We start from the raw sequence: 15,401 nt of genomic DNA on the forward strand, positions 1-15,401 counted from the left end.
CTTTGTGGCCGCGCGGCCGGCCGGGAAGCGGGGTCCTGCGGCGGGGAGTCCCGGGTTGCCCGGCGCGCGGCGTCTCCCTCTGCCGGGCGACCGCGCAGAGCTGCGAGTTGACGTCCTAGTTTGACATTGAGTTAGGAACCGTTTTTCTTCAGAAGACGGAAGTTTAGTTTTATTGACAGAGGTAGGGCTAAACATGGCTCCTGGCTTCGGCCGAGTGGGACTTGCTGCCGCGGTGCCGGGCTGACCCCGGCGGGTCCGGAGCGACGTGGGAGGGCGCGCAGGCCGGGGCCGAGGTCTGTGCCCGGGAAGTAGCGGGCTCCGGGCAGTGGGAATGAATGAAGGAGAGAGGCCACTCACCAGCAGCACAATGCCGTGAGAGACCGGCCAGGAATCGGGATGACTTGCCTCGTCACTGCCTCTCACCTAGTCAGCCTTGCCGAGAGGACCCCCTCCGACCCCCCCCACCAAATTTATGACCTTGGCTTTATTTCAAAGCCACTGAAACCAAACTCGCTGGGCATTTCTGGTACGTGCGGGCAGAAGTCAGAATAGTCTTCGTGATCTTGAATTGTTTCTGGAGGACAGATAATGTCACCTAAACCACACTTTGTGTTTAATAGTAAGTAGTACGTTTCTTTCTAATCTTACCAAGAACTCCAAGAAGTAGGAGATCTTGTGCTAGTTTTCATAGATGGAGATGAGGCCCCAAGAAGTTCAAGTTTCCAGGTCACATGCCACGCTGCAGAGTTGAGAGTCAGACCTAGGGGACTTTGTGCTTAAGTGCCCTTTCCTTCGGGTCTGTGCCTGGCCCAGGGTTGTCCTTTGGGGGTAGCCATTGACCACATGTGGTTACCTAAATTTAAAAAGTTCAGCGCTGAGCTCACTCAGTAGCCACATTTCAAGGATTCATGAGCCAAGTGTGCAGCAATTGAATAGTGCTAGTCTTGACCGTCCATCCATTTACTTACCTGGTAAATATTTATTGAGTGAGTGTTAGGGCTTGGGAATACTGTGGTGAATGAAAGACGGAGTTCAGGAGCTTGCGTTTTACAGGACAGTTTGAAGGTCTTCCTGTGGTACCTCAGAGCCTTGGTAATTCTTTCAAATGTGGTTCGTGAACTAGAAATATCTTCATTACCTGGAGAGTCTCAAAGAAATACGTAAGACACCCATCTAGGTCGACCGAATTAGTATCTGTTTTAACAGAATTCCTGGTTGTGTGTGGTTTGAAACCTGAGAAGCCTTTATTGAAAAGTCAATGATAAATGGGTTTAGAGAATGTTTCTTGGTTTGTTTGGTACCTGTTTTATTTCATTACTGTTTTTTAAAATACGTATGGATGTTTTGCCTGCATGTATGTCCAGAAGAGGGGTTCAGATCCCTTGAAATTGGAGTTACAGATACTTGTGAACTGCCATGTGGGTGCTGGAAAAGGAGCCTGTGTTGTCTGGAAGAGCAGACAGTGCTCTGTACCACCAAGTTCTCTCTCTGGCTCCATTTGTTTTAAGCAGCAGACTGTACAGCTTTTGGGAGCGCTCATCATTTGTGCAAATGTTAAGTGTCTTCCTCAGTGGAGTTTATACACTTAGCGAAAGCAGAGATTGTTGTAGCTTTCTTCCCTAGCCATGTGTTCCTGTAGACTTTACAGCCCTTGATAAGTTATAGACACCCAGTAACTGTGCGCTGAGTAAATGGGTGAAACTGGTTGTCAGTGGCTCCTGGTGAGACCATGAGGCAGAGTTAAAATGAAGGTGTTTGTAGGCTCTCTTCTGGGAATTCTAGCTACCTGGATAGAGTTTTGCTCCTGGCATGGTTTACTGACCTTCCCTTCCTACTCTCTTGTTTCTGTTTCTGTGTTGTGACAGGGTCTCTCGCTGTGACCTAGGCTAGCCTCAGCTCACAGAAGTCTTCAGCCTCACCTCTCCAAAGGAAGGGATTATAAACTTGAGCCAACAACAGGCCTGGTGTGTGTCACATGGGTTCGCCCGTGCGTGTGTGTGTGTGTGTGTGTGTGTGTGTGTATTTTGCTACAAGTTCTCACTATGCAGCCCCCTTGTTGAAATGGTGTATCTCATTGACCTCTAACTTGGTGATACTCTTTGCTTTAGCCTACCAAGTACAGGGTTTATATGGCCAATAGGTCTGTCTGTCTCTCTTTAGTAACATGAAATTATATTAACAAATTCAAATTTTAATCATATGTTAGTACCTATTGTGTGTGTGTGTTTTAAAGATTTATTTGTGTTTATGTGTATTGGTGTTTTGCTTGTATGTATGTCTGTGCACCTTGTGCATGCAGTGCCAGTAGAGACCAGAAGAAGGCATTAGATCCCTTGGGACTGGAGTTACCATTTGGTGCTGGAAATTGAACTCAAGTCCTTCGAAAGAGAAACCAGTTCTCCTAACTGCTGAGCCATCTCTCTAGTCCTTCATAAGGTATTTTTTAAAAAGCTAAATTTGGATTTAGCATTAATTTTCCATTAATATGGTCCTTTGCTCCAAAATCTAATCCAAGATACAACATTATATTTAAGCAGCATGTCGCCTAGTCTTTGGTATGCGACATTTTTCTGAAACCTGTTTTGTTTTTCATAAGTTTGGCCTGGAGGAATGCTGGCTTTTTCTTTTTTTGCTGTGTTTGTTTTCTTGAGACAGATTTGTTGCTTGGGCAGTTACTGTCTCTCTGACTCAGCCCAGGAGTGCAGGGACTAGAGGTATGGCCCACTGCACCTAGGCTTTTGCTGTTTGTTTATGGATAATTTCCATAGACTAGATAAAATCATCTAGTCTTGGGAGTAGGCTCTCATTTTATGAAAAATAACACAACAGAGGTAATACCACTGTTTCTATACTCATTTATGTACTACATGCCCTTCTCATACTTGGGTAAAATAGAGGAAAGGGATGCACTAAGAGTGGACACTTACAGCATGCTCTTTTAGTCACTTAGCATGTACTGGGTGATTAGTGTATGACAGGCCCAAAGTAGATTGAAGGCGACAAGAGAACAGGGCAGCATTAAATGATACAGTGGAGTCTAGACTTAATGGGATGGTTTTTCTTTTTCAGACTTGTGGATTTCAGGAACATTTAAACTTTTTTCTCATCTTGCTCTATACTGTTCTGGGGTATAATTCTTTTTTTTTTTTTCTTTTGATTTTTAAGCACTTTTCAGGGGTAGAGTGGGATAGGATAGGCAGGAGCAAGGAGACCCAGTCTCACTCTGTAGCTCAGGCTGGCCTAGAACTCACTATGAAGACGAAGCTGATCTTGACCATCCTCTGGCCTCCTGGTGCTGGGGTTATTGGTGAGCACCACCCTTGCTTGGCTCAGAACTTCTGTCATTGTTTTAAGATAGGTCTGTGAAGCCAGGCAGTGGTGGCGCATGCCTTTAATCCCAGCACTCGGGAGCCAGAGGCAGGTGGATCTCTGTGAGTTCGGGACCAGCCTGGTCTACAGAGCTAGTTCCAGGACAGGCTCCAAAGCCACAGAGAAACCCTGTCTCGAAAAACAAACAAACAAAAAAAAAAAATCTGTGAAAAAGTCCTTTCTTTTCCTTTATGTGTGATTATCAGTTCCCTTTAATTTTCTCTTCCAGTCCATCAAAAGCACTTGCTTTCCTATCTGGGCCTTGTGGTTCCAGGTAAGAAATTTGCCCATTTAAGTCACCTTTCCTCTGTGGCTTTCTTGTCTTTCATTCTTCTTAGAGCTTTTTCTTTTGTTTTTATGTTTTCTGATGCTTTGTACCTTTTGGTATGGATTTCTTTGGGTTTATCCTGTTTGGGGATGCACTTAGCATTCCGAATCTTTAGCCTTATTCTATTGTCAAATTTAGGGCGTTTTCACCATTATTTTTTAAGTACATTTTTAGCCTAATTTTTCTGTTCCCCTTCCTTGTCAGACTGACAGCTTGAGCAGTAGCTCTTGTTTAAGAGTGTCTGTGATTTGCCAGTTGTTCTTTGATCTTTCTGCTGTTCTGGTTGGATACTTTGTGCTACTCTGCCTTCCTGTGTATTTCCTCTGTCCCTGAAGGCACCCACCTACTTTTTATATTTTTCAGCTTTTTAAATTTCCATTTGGGTCTTCATCTGCTACTTATTTGCTTAGGCTTTTTTTTTTTTTTAAAACTTGTTTAGAGAGTCATTGTAATTGTTGAAGCATTTCTGTCAAGCTATTGTAAAATTGGTAATTTTAGTACTATTGGTGTTCTTTTAGTTTGAACTCTACATTTCTTGGACTAGTGTGTATGTGTGTGTGATTAAAATCTGGATATTTTCATGTTCTCTGATATGCTAGTTCTTTTTTAAGCTTTCTGTTTTCACTAGAGTTTGGAGGGGGTGTCACTTCAGCAGAGGAAATGAAGGAGGAACATTAGTTACTACCTTGTTGTCACTAAGAGGATTCAGTAGGCCCGACGTGGTGACACAAACCTTTAATCCCAGCATTCACTAGACAGAGGCAGGTGGATCTCTGTGAGCTCAAGGCCAGCCTGGTCTACGAGTAAGTTGCAGGACGGCTAGGTCTGATACATAGAGAAACCCTATACCCTGTCTCAAAAAACAAGCCAAAAAGAGAAATCAGAAGTCCAGGCTCCCTGGGCAGGTGAGGTGGTGTGGAAGGACTGGTGCCTTGTTAAGCTAATGTGGGTGAGAGCTCTGGCTCCTGCTGTGGTTCGAGTATGAATTGTCCCTGTAGGTTCAAATGTCTGATCATTTGGGCCATAGCTAGCAACACAGTTTGGGAAAGTTGTGAACTTTTAGGAAATGGAGTCTCAATGGAGAAAGTGGGTCACTGGGGTGGGCCTTGAGACTTTATAGCCTGGTTCTGCTTCCTATTCATAGGCTGCATCTTGAGTGTGGGTGCATTGTGACCAGCTCGCCTTCTGCTTCTTGACACCATGCCTTTTCTCCCTGTTGCCATGTGTTCCCCACCACACTAGACTGTGGTCTTTCAGATCTATGAGGCAAAGTAGGCCCTTTCTCTCTTAAGTTGTTTTGTGAGAATATTTTATCACAACTGCCGACCTTGAGCTCTGGAGTGCTGCCCTGGTGAGGAGGATTTAGGGTCTGATTACAGCTTATGAATGTAAAGCCTTCTTACCTCAATTCTTCTAGGTGTTTGGTGAATTTCTTCTTAAAACCACTGTCTTGCTGGACTGTCTCTTTCCTAGTCCTCTGAATAACCCAAGCGGGCTTCAGCTGGGACTTTGTTTCTGCCTGTTTGCATTTCCAGGTTATTGGCATCATCCGCTTCAGATCTGGGGAACAAGGAGTAAAAACAAATCACAGAGACTTATTTGTGCCACTGTTCTTGTACTTAAGCTGATGGCCTGCCTGCCACCTCTTTCTAGTTCTTTAAAAGTGATCTTCCCCAAGTTTACCAGATGAACAAATAACAACAGAACCTAGGCTTCTCATGTTTATGTGTGCTATCCCCCATCTTTATGTATCTATTTTACTGTTAGAAAATATATCCTTGGAGAGTTAGTATTAGACATTCCTGTCTAACATGAAGTAATTTTTAGTGCATAAAAATATGAATTGCAAGAAAAAGAAAGTTACCATATATAATTTCTATCTTAAAAGTTTTTTGTCTTGTATATTGGTTTCTGAGTGCTTACTCCAAGCCTTCTTATGGACTAGATACCAGGTTGTTGTCTAGGGACTATATTTTGACTACAATTGCCTGGTACTACTAGTTGTTTCTTTTGAAAAGAGAATTTAGTTACTTTTAAAATTGTGCCAATGTAGGCCGGGCGGTGGTGGCGCACGCCTTTAATCCCAGCACTTGGGAGGCAGAGGCAGGCGGATCTCTGTGAGTTCGAGACCAGCCTGGTCTACAAGAGCTAGTTCCAGGACAGGCTCCAAAACCACAGAGAAAAACCCTGTCTAGAAAAACAAAAACAAAAACAAAAAAAAAATTGTGCCAATGTGTTTGCATACAAGCCCACAGTGCACATGTGGAGGTTTGAGGACAACTTTCCGGAGCTGGTTCTCTTCTTCTACCCTGTGGGTCCTTGGGATAAATGGATTGAACTCAAGTCATCAGACTTGGAGGTAGGTACCTTTACCTACTGAGCTGTTTTATAGACCCACTTCCTTTTAAAACATTAAGCCAGTGATTAGATATCCAATTTAACTTTCCTCCTGATGTTTTTCTTGTATTTTTATAGGAACATCTGTAATATTTTTAAGGTATATAGAACAAAAGTAATGAGAGTTGAGAGGACAGCTCTGACTTAACGTGATCTGTTTTTTCTTTGTTTTTTTTTTTTAATTCTTCTAAGTTCTTAGAAATTATAATTGGCTTGGAGGGATGGCTCACAGGGTTGAGGCACTTGTCTTCTATCTAGGTGTACTGAGTTTGATCCCTAAGACCCCTATGATGGACCTGACTACCATAATTTGTCACCTGACCTCCACACATACTCATCCTCAAAGAAAGAAAGAAATACAGTAACCTTTAAAAATTACTCAATAATTACCTTTTTATAAGAATAATTTATAAGTCATTGTCATCTTTGACTTGTTGAGGACACACTGTTTGGGGGTTTGTAAAGCTCTCTAGGCACAGGGTTAAGGATTGAGCCTGAAGTGACCTCCACAGGCTCATGCTTTGTATGCTGGGCTCTCAGATTGTGCTGTTTTGAAGGCTCTAGAGCATTCTCCAAAAGCTGTAGAAGCAGATCAGTAGAGGAGGGCCTTTGGAAATTACACCTACTTCTAGCTCTGTTTGATCTTTCTGCTTTCTGGGAAACCTGCTGGGAGCCTCTCCTGCATGCTTCTGCTACTTTGACTTCTACTATACTAACTCTGTTGTGCTAGATTGCAGCCTTCTGAAGCTACATCTGAAACAAACCTTTCTTCCCTAAGTTGTTTTCTGTCCCTGGGTCCAAACACTAGCAGACACTGGATAAGACCTTTCTGGAAATCGGAGAAATGATTTGAAGACTATTCTTTAGGTCCAGTTCTTGCTAGATTTTTGTGTCTTTAGCAGTTACCATTTGTTTTCAGTTTTCTGTTTGCTTGTTTTTCCCACTTTCCTTTACAGAAAGGAATGGTTCACACCGATTGGTGGCACCATGTGCACACTTAAGTTCCTAGTTGTTTTTGGAATTATATAATGTACTTGGTAATTTGTTGTTCAAATTGAAGAGTGGGTAAGCAGTTTTTGGAGGTTTTTTTGTTTGATTTCCTTTTTTTTTGAGATAGGGTCTCACCGTGTAGCTTTAGCTGTCTTGAAACTTGCTATATAGATCAGGCTAGCCTTGAACTCAGTGATCTGCCTGCCTCTGCTTCACAGGTACTGGTTAAAGACATATGCCACTATACCTGGCAATTTTGGGGAGTATTAAAGCTCTCATTTTACAATTCCTAGGAATCTGTGAGTTATTAGAAAATACTAGTGTTACCTATTCCTGTGTATAGCAGATGCCCAAAGAGGGTAGAAAGGCTACACTTCTAATAGCGAGGCCTGACTACTTTGGAGATTAAAGTCCATATTCTGTATTAGAGGGGAAGAACTTTTAATTATTTTTAATATTTTTATGCAAAGAGAATACAATAGAAGCATAAGAAAACTAAAATAGCAAGGTGGTGGTGGTGTACAACTTTAATTCCAACACTAGTGAAGCAGAGGCATGTTGATTACTGTGTGTTCAAGGCCAGCTTGCTCTACAGAATGAGTTACAGGATAGCCAGGGCTACACAGAGAGACCCTGTCTCAAGAAAGCAAAACCAGCCAACCTACCAACCAAACAAAAAACCCTAAAACAGCATTGCCACTGGCGATAGAGATAGTGTGGCAAGATGTTCTCTCATCTGTAAATTGGGAATGAGAAAGTGGACGGAAGAGTGGGCCAGTTGTAGGCAGAGAATCTTTGAACGGGGCTGGAAATTCTTTGAGGAGTAAACGTTGGGACATTTCAGGGCATGAGATGGAAAGAAAAGAAGCTTTTGACTGAAAGTGCTTTCAAATGAGAACAGGTTTGCAAAACTGGCAAACTTATCAGCTGATTCTTACCCTGTGGTGAACTGTGACTTCAGAAGGGAAAGGCTGAAGGGAACGGGTGCAACAGTCAGTCAGTTTCAGCAGGTTGGAGTGCAGGTTATTGATAATTGAAAATGTGACTGTAAAACACAGTAGATAGTATTGGTTGTGTGCCAAGCATTGTTTTAAGTAATCTACTTACGTGAACTTGTTTGGTCTTTATAAGATTAAAGGATGTGGATAGGTTAAGTGGTGGAGTTGATTTTCCTGTCTTTTTTTTTTTTTTTAATTATTTAATGTGTTTGGGTGTTTTGTCTACGTGTATGACTGTGTACCATTTGCATGCCTGGTACCTGCTAACGCCTGAAGAGGGTATCTGATTCCCTACAACTGGAGTTACAAGTGGTTATGAGCTAACATGTAGGTGCTGGGAATTAAGTCCTGGTCCTCTAGAGGAACAGCCAGTGGTTTTAACCTCTAAGGCAGCTCTCCAGTCCCCTTGTCATCTTTTAACATGTCAGTCTTGCTCCAGGTTTATAGATTTGGCTGTCAAACTAGATTGCCTTGCTAAGGTAGCCTAGGCAATGTTGAGAGGGACTTTGAAGGCCAGGGAGAGGTTTCAGACAGGGACTCATGTGGTCTTCCATGTTGGCCATGGTCTTGCTGTATACACGTCTGACTTTGAACTCCTGGTCTTCCAAGTGCTGGGATGACAGGTTTGTGCTGCTACACTGGCTTTGAGAGGGCCTTTGAAATACCAAGTAGAAAGTGTGGATGTTGGGAAGTGTGAAGAGCACTGAAGAGATTGACGAAAACATTTAATGATATGGTTGGAATTCATATTGAGTATACATGGAGATAAATACATAATTGTTATTTCAAAAGACCGTAAATAAGAAATGAGGCCCCACGTGGCAACAGGAATATTCAGATGCATTTGTAGAAAAGTAATCAGGCATTATCAATGGATGAAAGAACATTTTGACACTTGGCCTCTAAAAGGATACCATTATTAACAATATGGAGGAAAAAGAGGATTATAACTAGAGCAATTAATGTATTTGAGTTTTCTTTTTTCTCTTCAGTGCTAAAAATTGAACCCAGAGTGCTTACTAGGCAAACACTGTGTCATTGAATTACCCATCCCTCAGGGAATATCTCAAGACATGTCCAGTTCTGAGTGCCAGAGAATGACTCCAGGTGGACTTTACTGCAGGTGCCATAGTTGAAGGACTGAACCTTGTTGGGAAAGGTTAAGTTTGCAGTTTTAAGATAGAATTTTTAACCTAGAAATGAAAATAGGGAGAAGTTGAGAGGGCTCAGGCATAAATCTAAGGGAATACATGCAGTTGGGACCCACAAGAATGAAAAGATTGAACACGTTTTTATTTTCTCCTGTGGGCCAAGTACTATGAATGGAGAACGAACAAAGCAGATGCTTTCTGTCTTAGTTGTTCATGTGATCCAATGAAGCATACAGAGTTAGAAGCAAGTAAGTAATAGAGAAATGGCATCTCAGTGGTGCCCCAGAAGTCAAAAGATTTTCATGTAAAGGGTGGTAATAAGAGGATTCTCAATAAGAGGATTAGTACGTGCAGAGGCCATGGAGCAGGAGAGGGCATGATCTGTCTGCGGAATGGGAAGATGTGTGTGGCTGAAGGGCCTGTATCTGGGAAAGACAATGGGGTAAATGGGAAATTGTCATGTACCTTATGCTCAAAGTTGGTGACTGTCTGAGCATAAAGAGTGAACTTGACTGTGCTTACTGAGAGCAGGAGAGGATTTCATTTGCTAGAGAAGCCAGAAGAAAAAAGCTGAGTCAGGGTGTTGCTCTTTAGTAAGGAGGGCCTTGAATTTGTGATCCTTCTGCCTCAGCCTACAAGGTCAGGATTACAGGCTCTGATGTTGTACTTGACTCAGAAGTCAGTTTTTGTTTTCCAAGTGTGATGCCCTACATTTTTTTTATATTTATTTATTTAGTATACAATATTCTGTCTGTGTGCATGTCTGCAGGCCAGAAGAGGGTACCAGACCTCTTTACAGATGGTTGTGAGCCACCATGTGGTTGCTGGGAATTGAACTCAGGACCTTTGGAAGAGCAGGCAATGCTCTTAACCTCTGAGCCATCTCTCCAGCCCCTATGCCCTACATTTTAAATATTCGTAATTTTATCTCAAATCTTGGGGTGAGAGGGAGGGAAGATATAGTTCTGCACAGGTTAACAGTCTGAAAGTTGCCCCAAGGAAAAGACTTGGTGTGGTCAGTTGGTTATTGTGAAAGGGAGAGTAATTTGTGGATCTAGGAAGGTAAAGGGATTTAACTATATTCTTGAAAGTCATTATTCTGAAACTAATGGAAACCAGGTCCTTTTAGTTTTGCTGGTATGTCTAGAACCTTATAAGTATACATTTATGGAGTCACAGTGTTTGAATGTCAATGAAAAGGACTAGCCGTATAATCTGAATGACATAAAAAAATGAGTTCCTTTATTAAAAAAAAAACTGTTAAAAGTTTCAAGACGATAACAACAGATTGTTAAACCAAATGCAAAATTCCTTCTAAGGTGGAGCCCTACCTACGTGGCTGTATATTTTATGGGTCTATAAAGTTTGTCCCAGAAGGAAATTTTAGAATTCATTTAATACAGGAGCCTCCTTTTGTAGAAGAGATGTATAGTATTATGCATAACTAGATGTTGATGATTATTAGTATACAGTAGACTTACACATTAAAATATGCCTTTAGATGGTTTGCCACCTTTCAGTCTGTAGGCATCCTGAGAGTATAATTACCTGCATGTGTGTGTTTTGCTTGCACCTGAGTGTGAGTGCATATGTGTACCTGAAAATATGGAGTTTTACATCTTCAGTGAGGCAGTGTCTCTCAGTTGAACCCAGAGCTCACCATTAAGACTAGTCTAGCCAGCCAGTTTTCTGGGGTCCCCTGTAATTGCTATTAGTTTCCCATAGTGAGTGTAGAAATGACAAGTGGGTGAAATAAGTAATTCTAGAGAAATTTATACTAAGATATTTCTTAGTTCTCTAACAAATTTTTGATGTTGTTTGTTTTGTCATGGGGTTAGGAGTATATACGTAGTTCAGTAGTAGAGAAAGACTTTGGGTCCAGTATCTAACGTCTAAATAAACGAACAATTTTTTTTCCATAATTACTGCCTGCACTGCTGATAAATGTGCTGTTTTCTGTCTTATTTTCTTGCAAATTCTGAGAGGTCAGAATTTATTGGCCATGCATACGCGAGAACTGTCTGTTTTGTTGTAATAGGATTGGCTGGCTGGGCTGCGTCCTGCCACCGGCTAGCTTTCCCCCGAAATAATTACACGGAAACTGTATTCTTTTAAACACTGCTTGGCCCATTAGCTTTAGCCCTTACTGGCTAATTCTGATATCCCGATCAACCCATCTCTAATAAACTGTGTAGCACTGGTCTTACCCAGAAAGATTCAGCATGTCTGACCTGGCAGCTTGCTCCATCGCTTCTGCTTCAGAGAGCAGAGCTATCACGTCTGCCCGGGAGAGGGGAGCATGGCGTCTCTGAGCTCACTTCCTCTTCCTCCCATCATTCTGTTCTGTTTACTCCACCCACCTATGTTCTAACCTATCAGGGCAAGCAGTTTCTTTATTTAATTAACCAATGACCTTCCTCCATCACTGTTTACTTCACCGAGATTCACAGAATGAAGATCAGCAAAAGGCCCTTGTTGCAGTGGTGATGGTATCTCTCATGGTGTCAGAGGATGGTGTCTGTGTGTGTGATACATACCCTGTTGTCTGTAGGACACATGGGAGAACAGCCAGCTAGCATGTATGCTGTTGAACACCTGCTGCATACATTCCTGTTAATAGGGGTTTTTCTATTTTTTTTTTTAGTTAAGCTAATTTTGGCAGTAATTTTTTCTTCTGCTAAATCACGTTAAACTTAGGTAATACTAGTTGTGACTACTGATAGAAATACAATGAAGCAGCTAGATGATTAAGTATGATTCATAGTTTTATCACTTTAAAATGTGAATGTTGACCCTCTTAAATAGTTACTTTGGCATACTCAATTTTGTTTTATTAGTTGTGCTAATTTGTAGACAGTATTGCAAATTGGACCCTGTCTTTCAACATTATAGGCTCAGGTGGATACATTGGATAAACAATTTAACAAAATATCTAGAAAAGTATGAGTAAAAAATTGACAAGTTGGTGAAATAAGTAATTCTAGAGAAATTTATACTACGATATTTCCCAGTTTTCTAACAAAATTTTGATGTTTGTTTTTGTCATGGAGTTAAGGGTATAGTTCATTAATAGAGAAAGACTTTGGGTCCAGTATCTAACATCTAAATAAACAGTTTTTCCATAGTTACTGTCTGCCCTGCTGATAAATATGGTGGCTTGTTTCTTATTTTCTTGTAAGTTCTGAGAGGTCAGAATTTATATGCTTACTTGAGAGCTGTCTGTTTAGAGATTCTCAGAATGAAGAGCAGCAAAAGGCCTTTGTAGCAGTGGTATGAATAAACAAACTATTGTTAGCGAGTGAAAATGGGGTAAAGCAGCTTCTGTCTACAGAACTGCTCTACATAGAGATAGTGCACTTTGTTGGAAATAAGAGCCAGTGGTTAAGGAATATGGTTTCCTTTTACTGTTGTACTTACTGTGTGCAGTTGCCTGCTGGAATGCTAAATACAACTTTTAATTTTTGGCTGTCATTAGTAAAATTCTTCTTCCTTTAAATACCTACCTGGGGAACTCAGACTCTTGATGTGCATACCTATTATTTCCACTGCTTGACGTAGACACAGTACTGGAGTATTCTTGGTTATACTTGTGTTTACTAGGTGGCTTTGAAAAACTGCACAGTATTTTACAGATGAAAATGACAGGTAATCTGACAGTCATTTATGGACTCTGTAATGTGTAAGTTCAGGGTTAGATCACTGGTGGTAGACAGATGATAGATGACTAAGACTTAGTCTAACCTGTCAAAGATTAGAGGTAAGAAAAGTTTAATTCTTTTACCTTAGTCATTTGTCTGATAGTGATTAAACACTTATTGCTTTAAGCCAGGCACTGTGGTCTGCACTGCAAACTCAAAAACGCCTTCCAGGAATTCAGTCAAATGGGTAAAGTTGACACATAGAAATACCACTGCATGTTAGCATTGATGAAATGAAATTGCTGTGGAGAGGCAGAGAGTAGGGTGAGTCCCAGCAGCATGTCAGCCGCTGTAGCACTAAAGCTACCTTAGGTGAGCAGAGGTTGTTGTCATCGTCATCTTTTTCTTCTACTTCTATTTTTTTTTCCCTTCAAGTCAGGGTTTCTCCTGCCTGCCCTCCGCTTCCTGAGTGCTAGAATTAAAGGTGTGTGCCACCACTGCCTGGCACAGAGGTTCTTTCAGATGGAGGAAATAACAAATAAATATGTAGTTGGCCTTTTCTTTTGGCTGTCAGCCAGCTCCCAAATAAAAGACATGGAGACTTATTATTAATTATGAGTTCTTGGCCTTAGCTTAGATTTGTCCCCACTAGCTCTTTTAATTTAATTTGTTTCTATTCACCTGTGCTTTGCCTCAAGGCATTTCCCCTTCTTCTTTTCTTCCTCCTTCCTTCCTCCTTCCTTCCTAACTTCCATCCTTCCTTCCTTTCTCTTTCCTAACTCCCCCCTCCCTCCATCCTTCTCTCCCTCCATCCTTCTCTCCCTCCATCCTTCTCTCCCTCCATCCTTCTCTCCCTCCATCCCTCTCTCCCTCCATCCCTCTCTCCCTCCCTTCCCTACTTTCCTTCTTCCTCCCACGTCTGTCTGGCCCCTGGCATTCCCCTCCCCAGCCTAAATTCCTCCTTCTCCTTACTCACCCTGCTCAGAATTCCCACCTACACCTCCTCCTTTGCTATTAGCAGTTCAGCTTTTTATTAGACCAAACAGGTATCTTAGGCAGGCAAAATAAAACAGCAACACATCTTTACACAATTAAACAAATGCAACACATCTTTACATAGTTAAACAAATATTTCACAACAGCGAAGACAGAGAAAAAAAGAAAGTATGAGCTATTTGGGTACCAGGAGTGGTTAGATGTGAGCCAAGAGCTGGGCAGTTTCAAAGGCCTTCACCTAAGCCTTCGTGTGTTTGGTTCCTTACCCCATCTCCTCGGTACACTGCTTCAGAGAAACCTTTCCTGAACACACAGTGAAATAACTGCACAGTTACTTGCTGACATGCTAGCTTAGGACATTATTTGTGGAATGCTCTTTCTTAGCTGTCACTTTTTTATTCTCAACTTTGGACTGCAGTTTCACGAGACTGAAATGAGACGCGTCCTATAAGGAAACTGTCCATCCTGTATTTTTGCAAATGTCCTGGGGAGTGGAGGAGGAGTCATTCCTTTGTCTTCATTCCTTGCCTAAATTGTAGTTGACTGGTGTAGGAGGTCCTTTTGTTTGTGTGTTGCTTTCATTGGTTAATGAATAAATTAACCTAGTTGATAGGGCAGAATTAGGTAGGCAGGTAAGACAGAGCTGAATGCTGGGAGGAAGAGAGGCGGAGTAGAGAGAGACACCATGGAGCCCCCAGAGATAGACATGTTGAATCTTTTCCAGTAAGCCACTGCCACGTGGCAATATGCAGATTAATAGAAATGGGTTAAATTAATGTAAGAGTTAGCCAATAAGAAGCTAGAGCTAATGGGCTAAGCAGTGTTTTAATTAGTACAGTTTCTGTGTGGTTATTTCAGGGCTAAATTAGCCAGGTGGCCAGGATGAACAAGCAGCCTGTCCTTGTTACAGTTGACAACTTCCAGAGTAGGAACATGAGGGTCAGGGAGACATTCAAGCATACTGTTGGAATTTTGTCCCCTGTACCATGCTTTAATTTACTGTTTAATTTCATGGTTTTTATTGTACCATAACTTTGGAATATTAGTATTAATGTTTTATCAGTTATTTCCTTTTAAGTAAGTGATTATTGATTTGTTTTCACAGGAAAAAAATTTGACCCTATTACCAAACAGGTTAATTTTGTTTCTGAAGTTTACTTTTCTACTTTTGTATATCAGTAAGAAATTTTACTGTAATTTTCAACAAGCTTATAGAATTACTTGTAAATTAAATATCAAAAATTCTCTCTCTCTCTGTCTCTCTGTCTCTGTCTCTCTGTCTCTCTCTCTCTCTCTCTCTCTCTCTCTCTCTCTCTCTCTCTCTCTCTCTGAACTTGGAACTTGCTAAGTAGACCATACTGGCCTTGAACTCAGAAATCTTCCTGCCTCTTTCTCCTGGGTGCTGTAATTAAAGATGTGTGGTACCATGCCCAGCTTTAAAAAAGATTTATTTTTAATTATGGGACAGGGATATGTGCACACATATGCGGAGAGGCCAGCAGAGGCCAGATGCCTCAGATCCTCTGGAGCTGGA

The 15,401-nt window shown here is 41.5% G+C and overlaps 1 protein-coding gene across 1 annotated transcript in view; it reads left to right on the forward strand.

Annotated features, from left to right (window-relative positions):
* Galnt1 (polypeptide N-acetylgalactosaminyltransferase 1) overlaps positions 1-15,401 on the forward strand; it is a 74,278-nt gene that overhangs the window by 791 nt on the left and 58,086 nt on the right. The gene's annotated exons all lie outside the window — the stretch shown is intronic.

Source organism: Microtus ochrogaster, chromosome 18 (genome assembly GCF_000317375.1).
Source record: "Microtus ochrogaster isolate Prairie Vole_2 chromosome 18, MicOch1.0, whole genome shotgun sequence".
NCBI classification, from domain to species: domain Eukaryota; kingdom Metazoa; phylum Chordata; class Mammalia; order Rodentia; family Cricetidae; genus Microtus; species Microtus ochrogaster.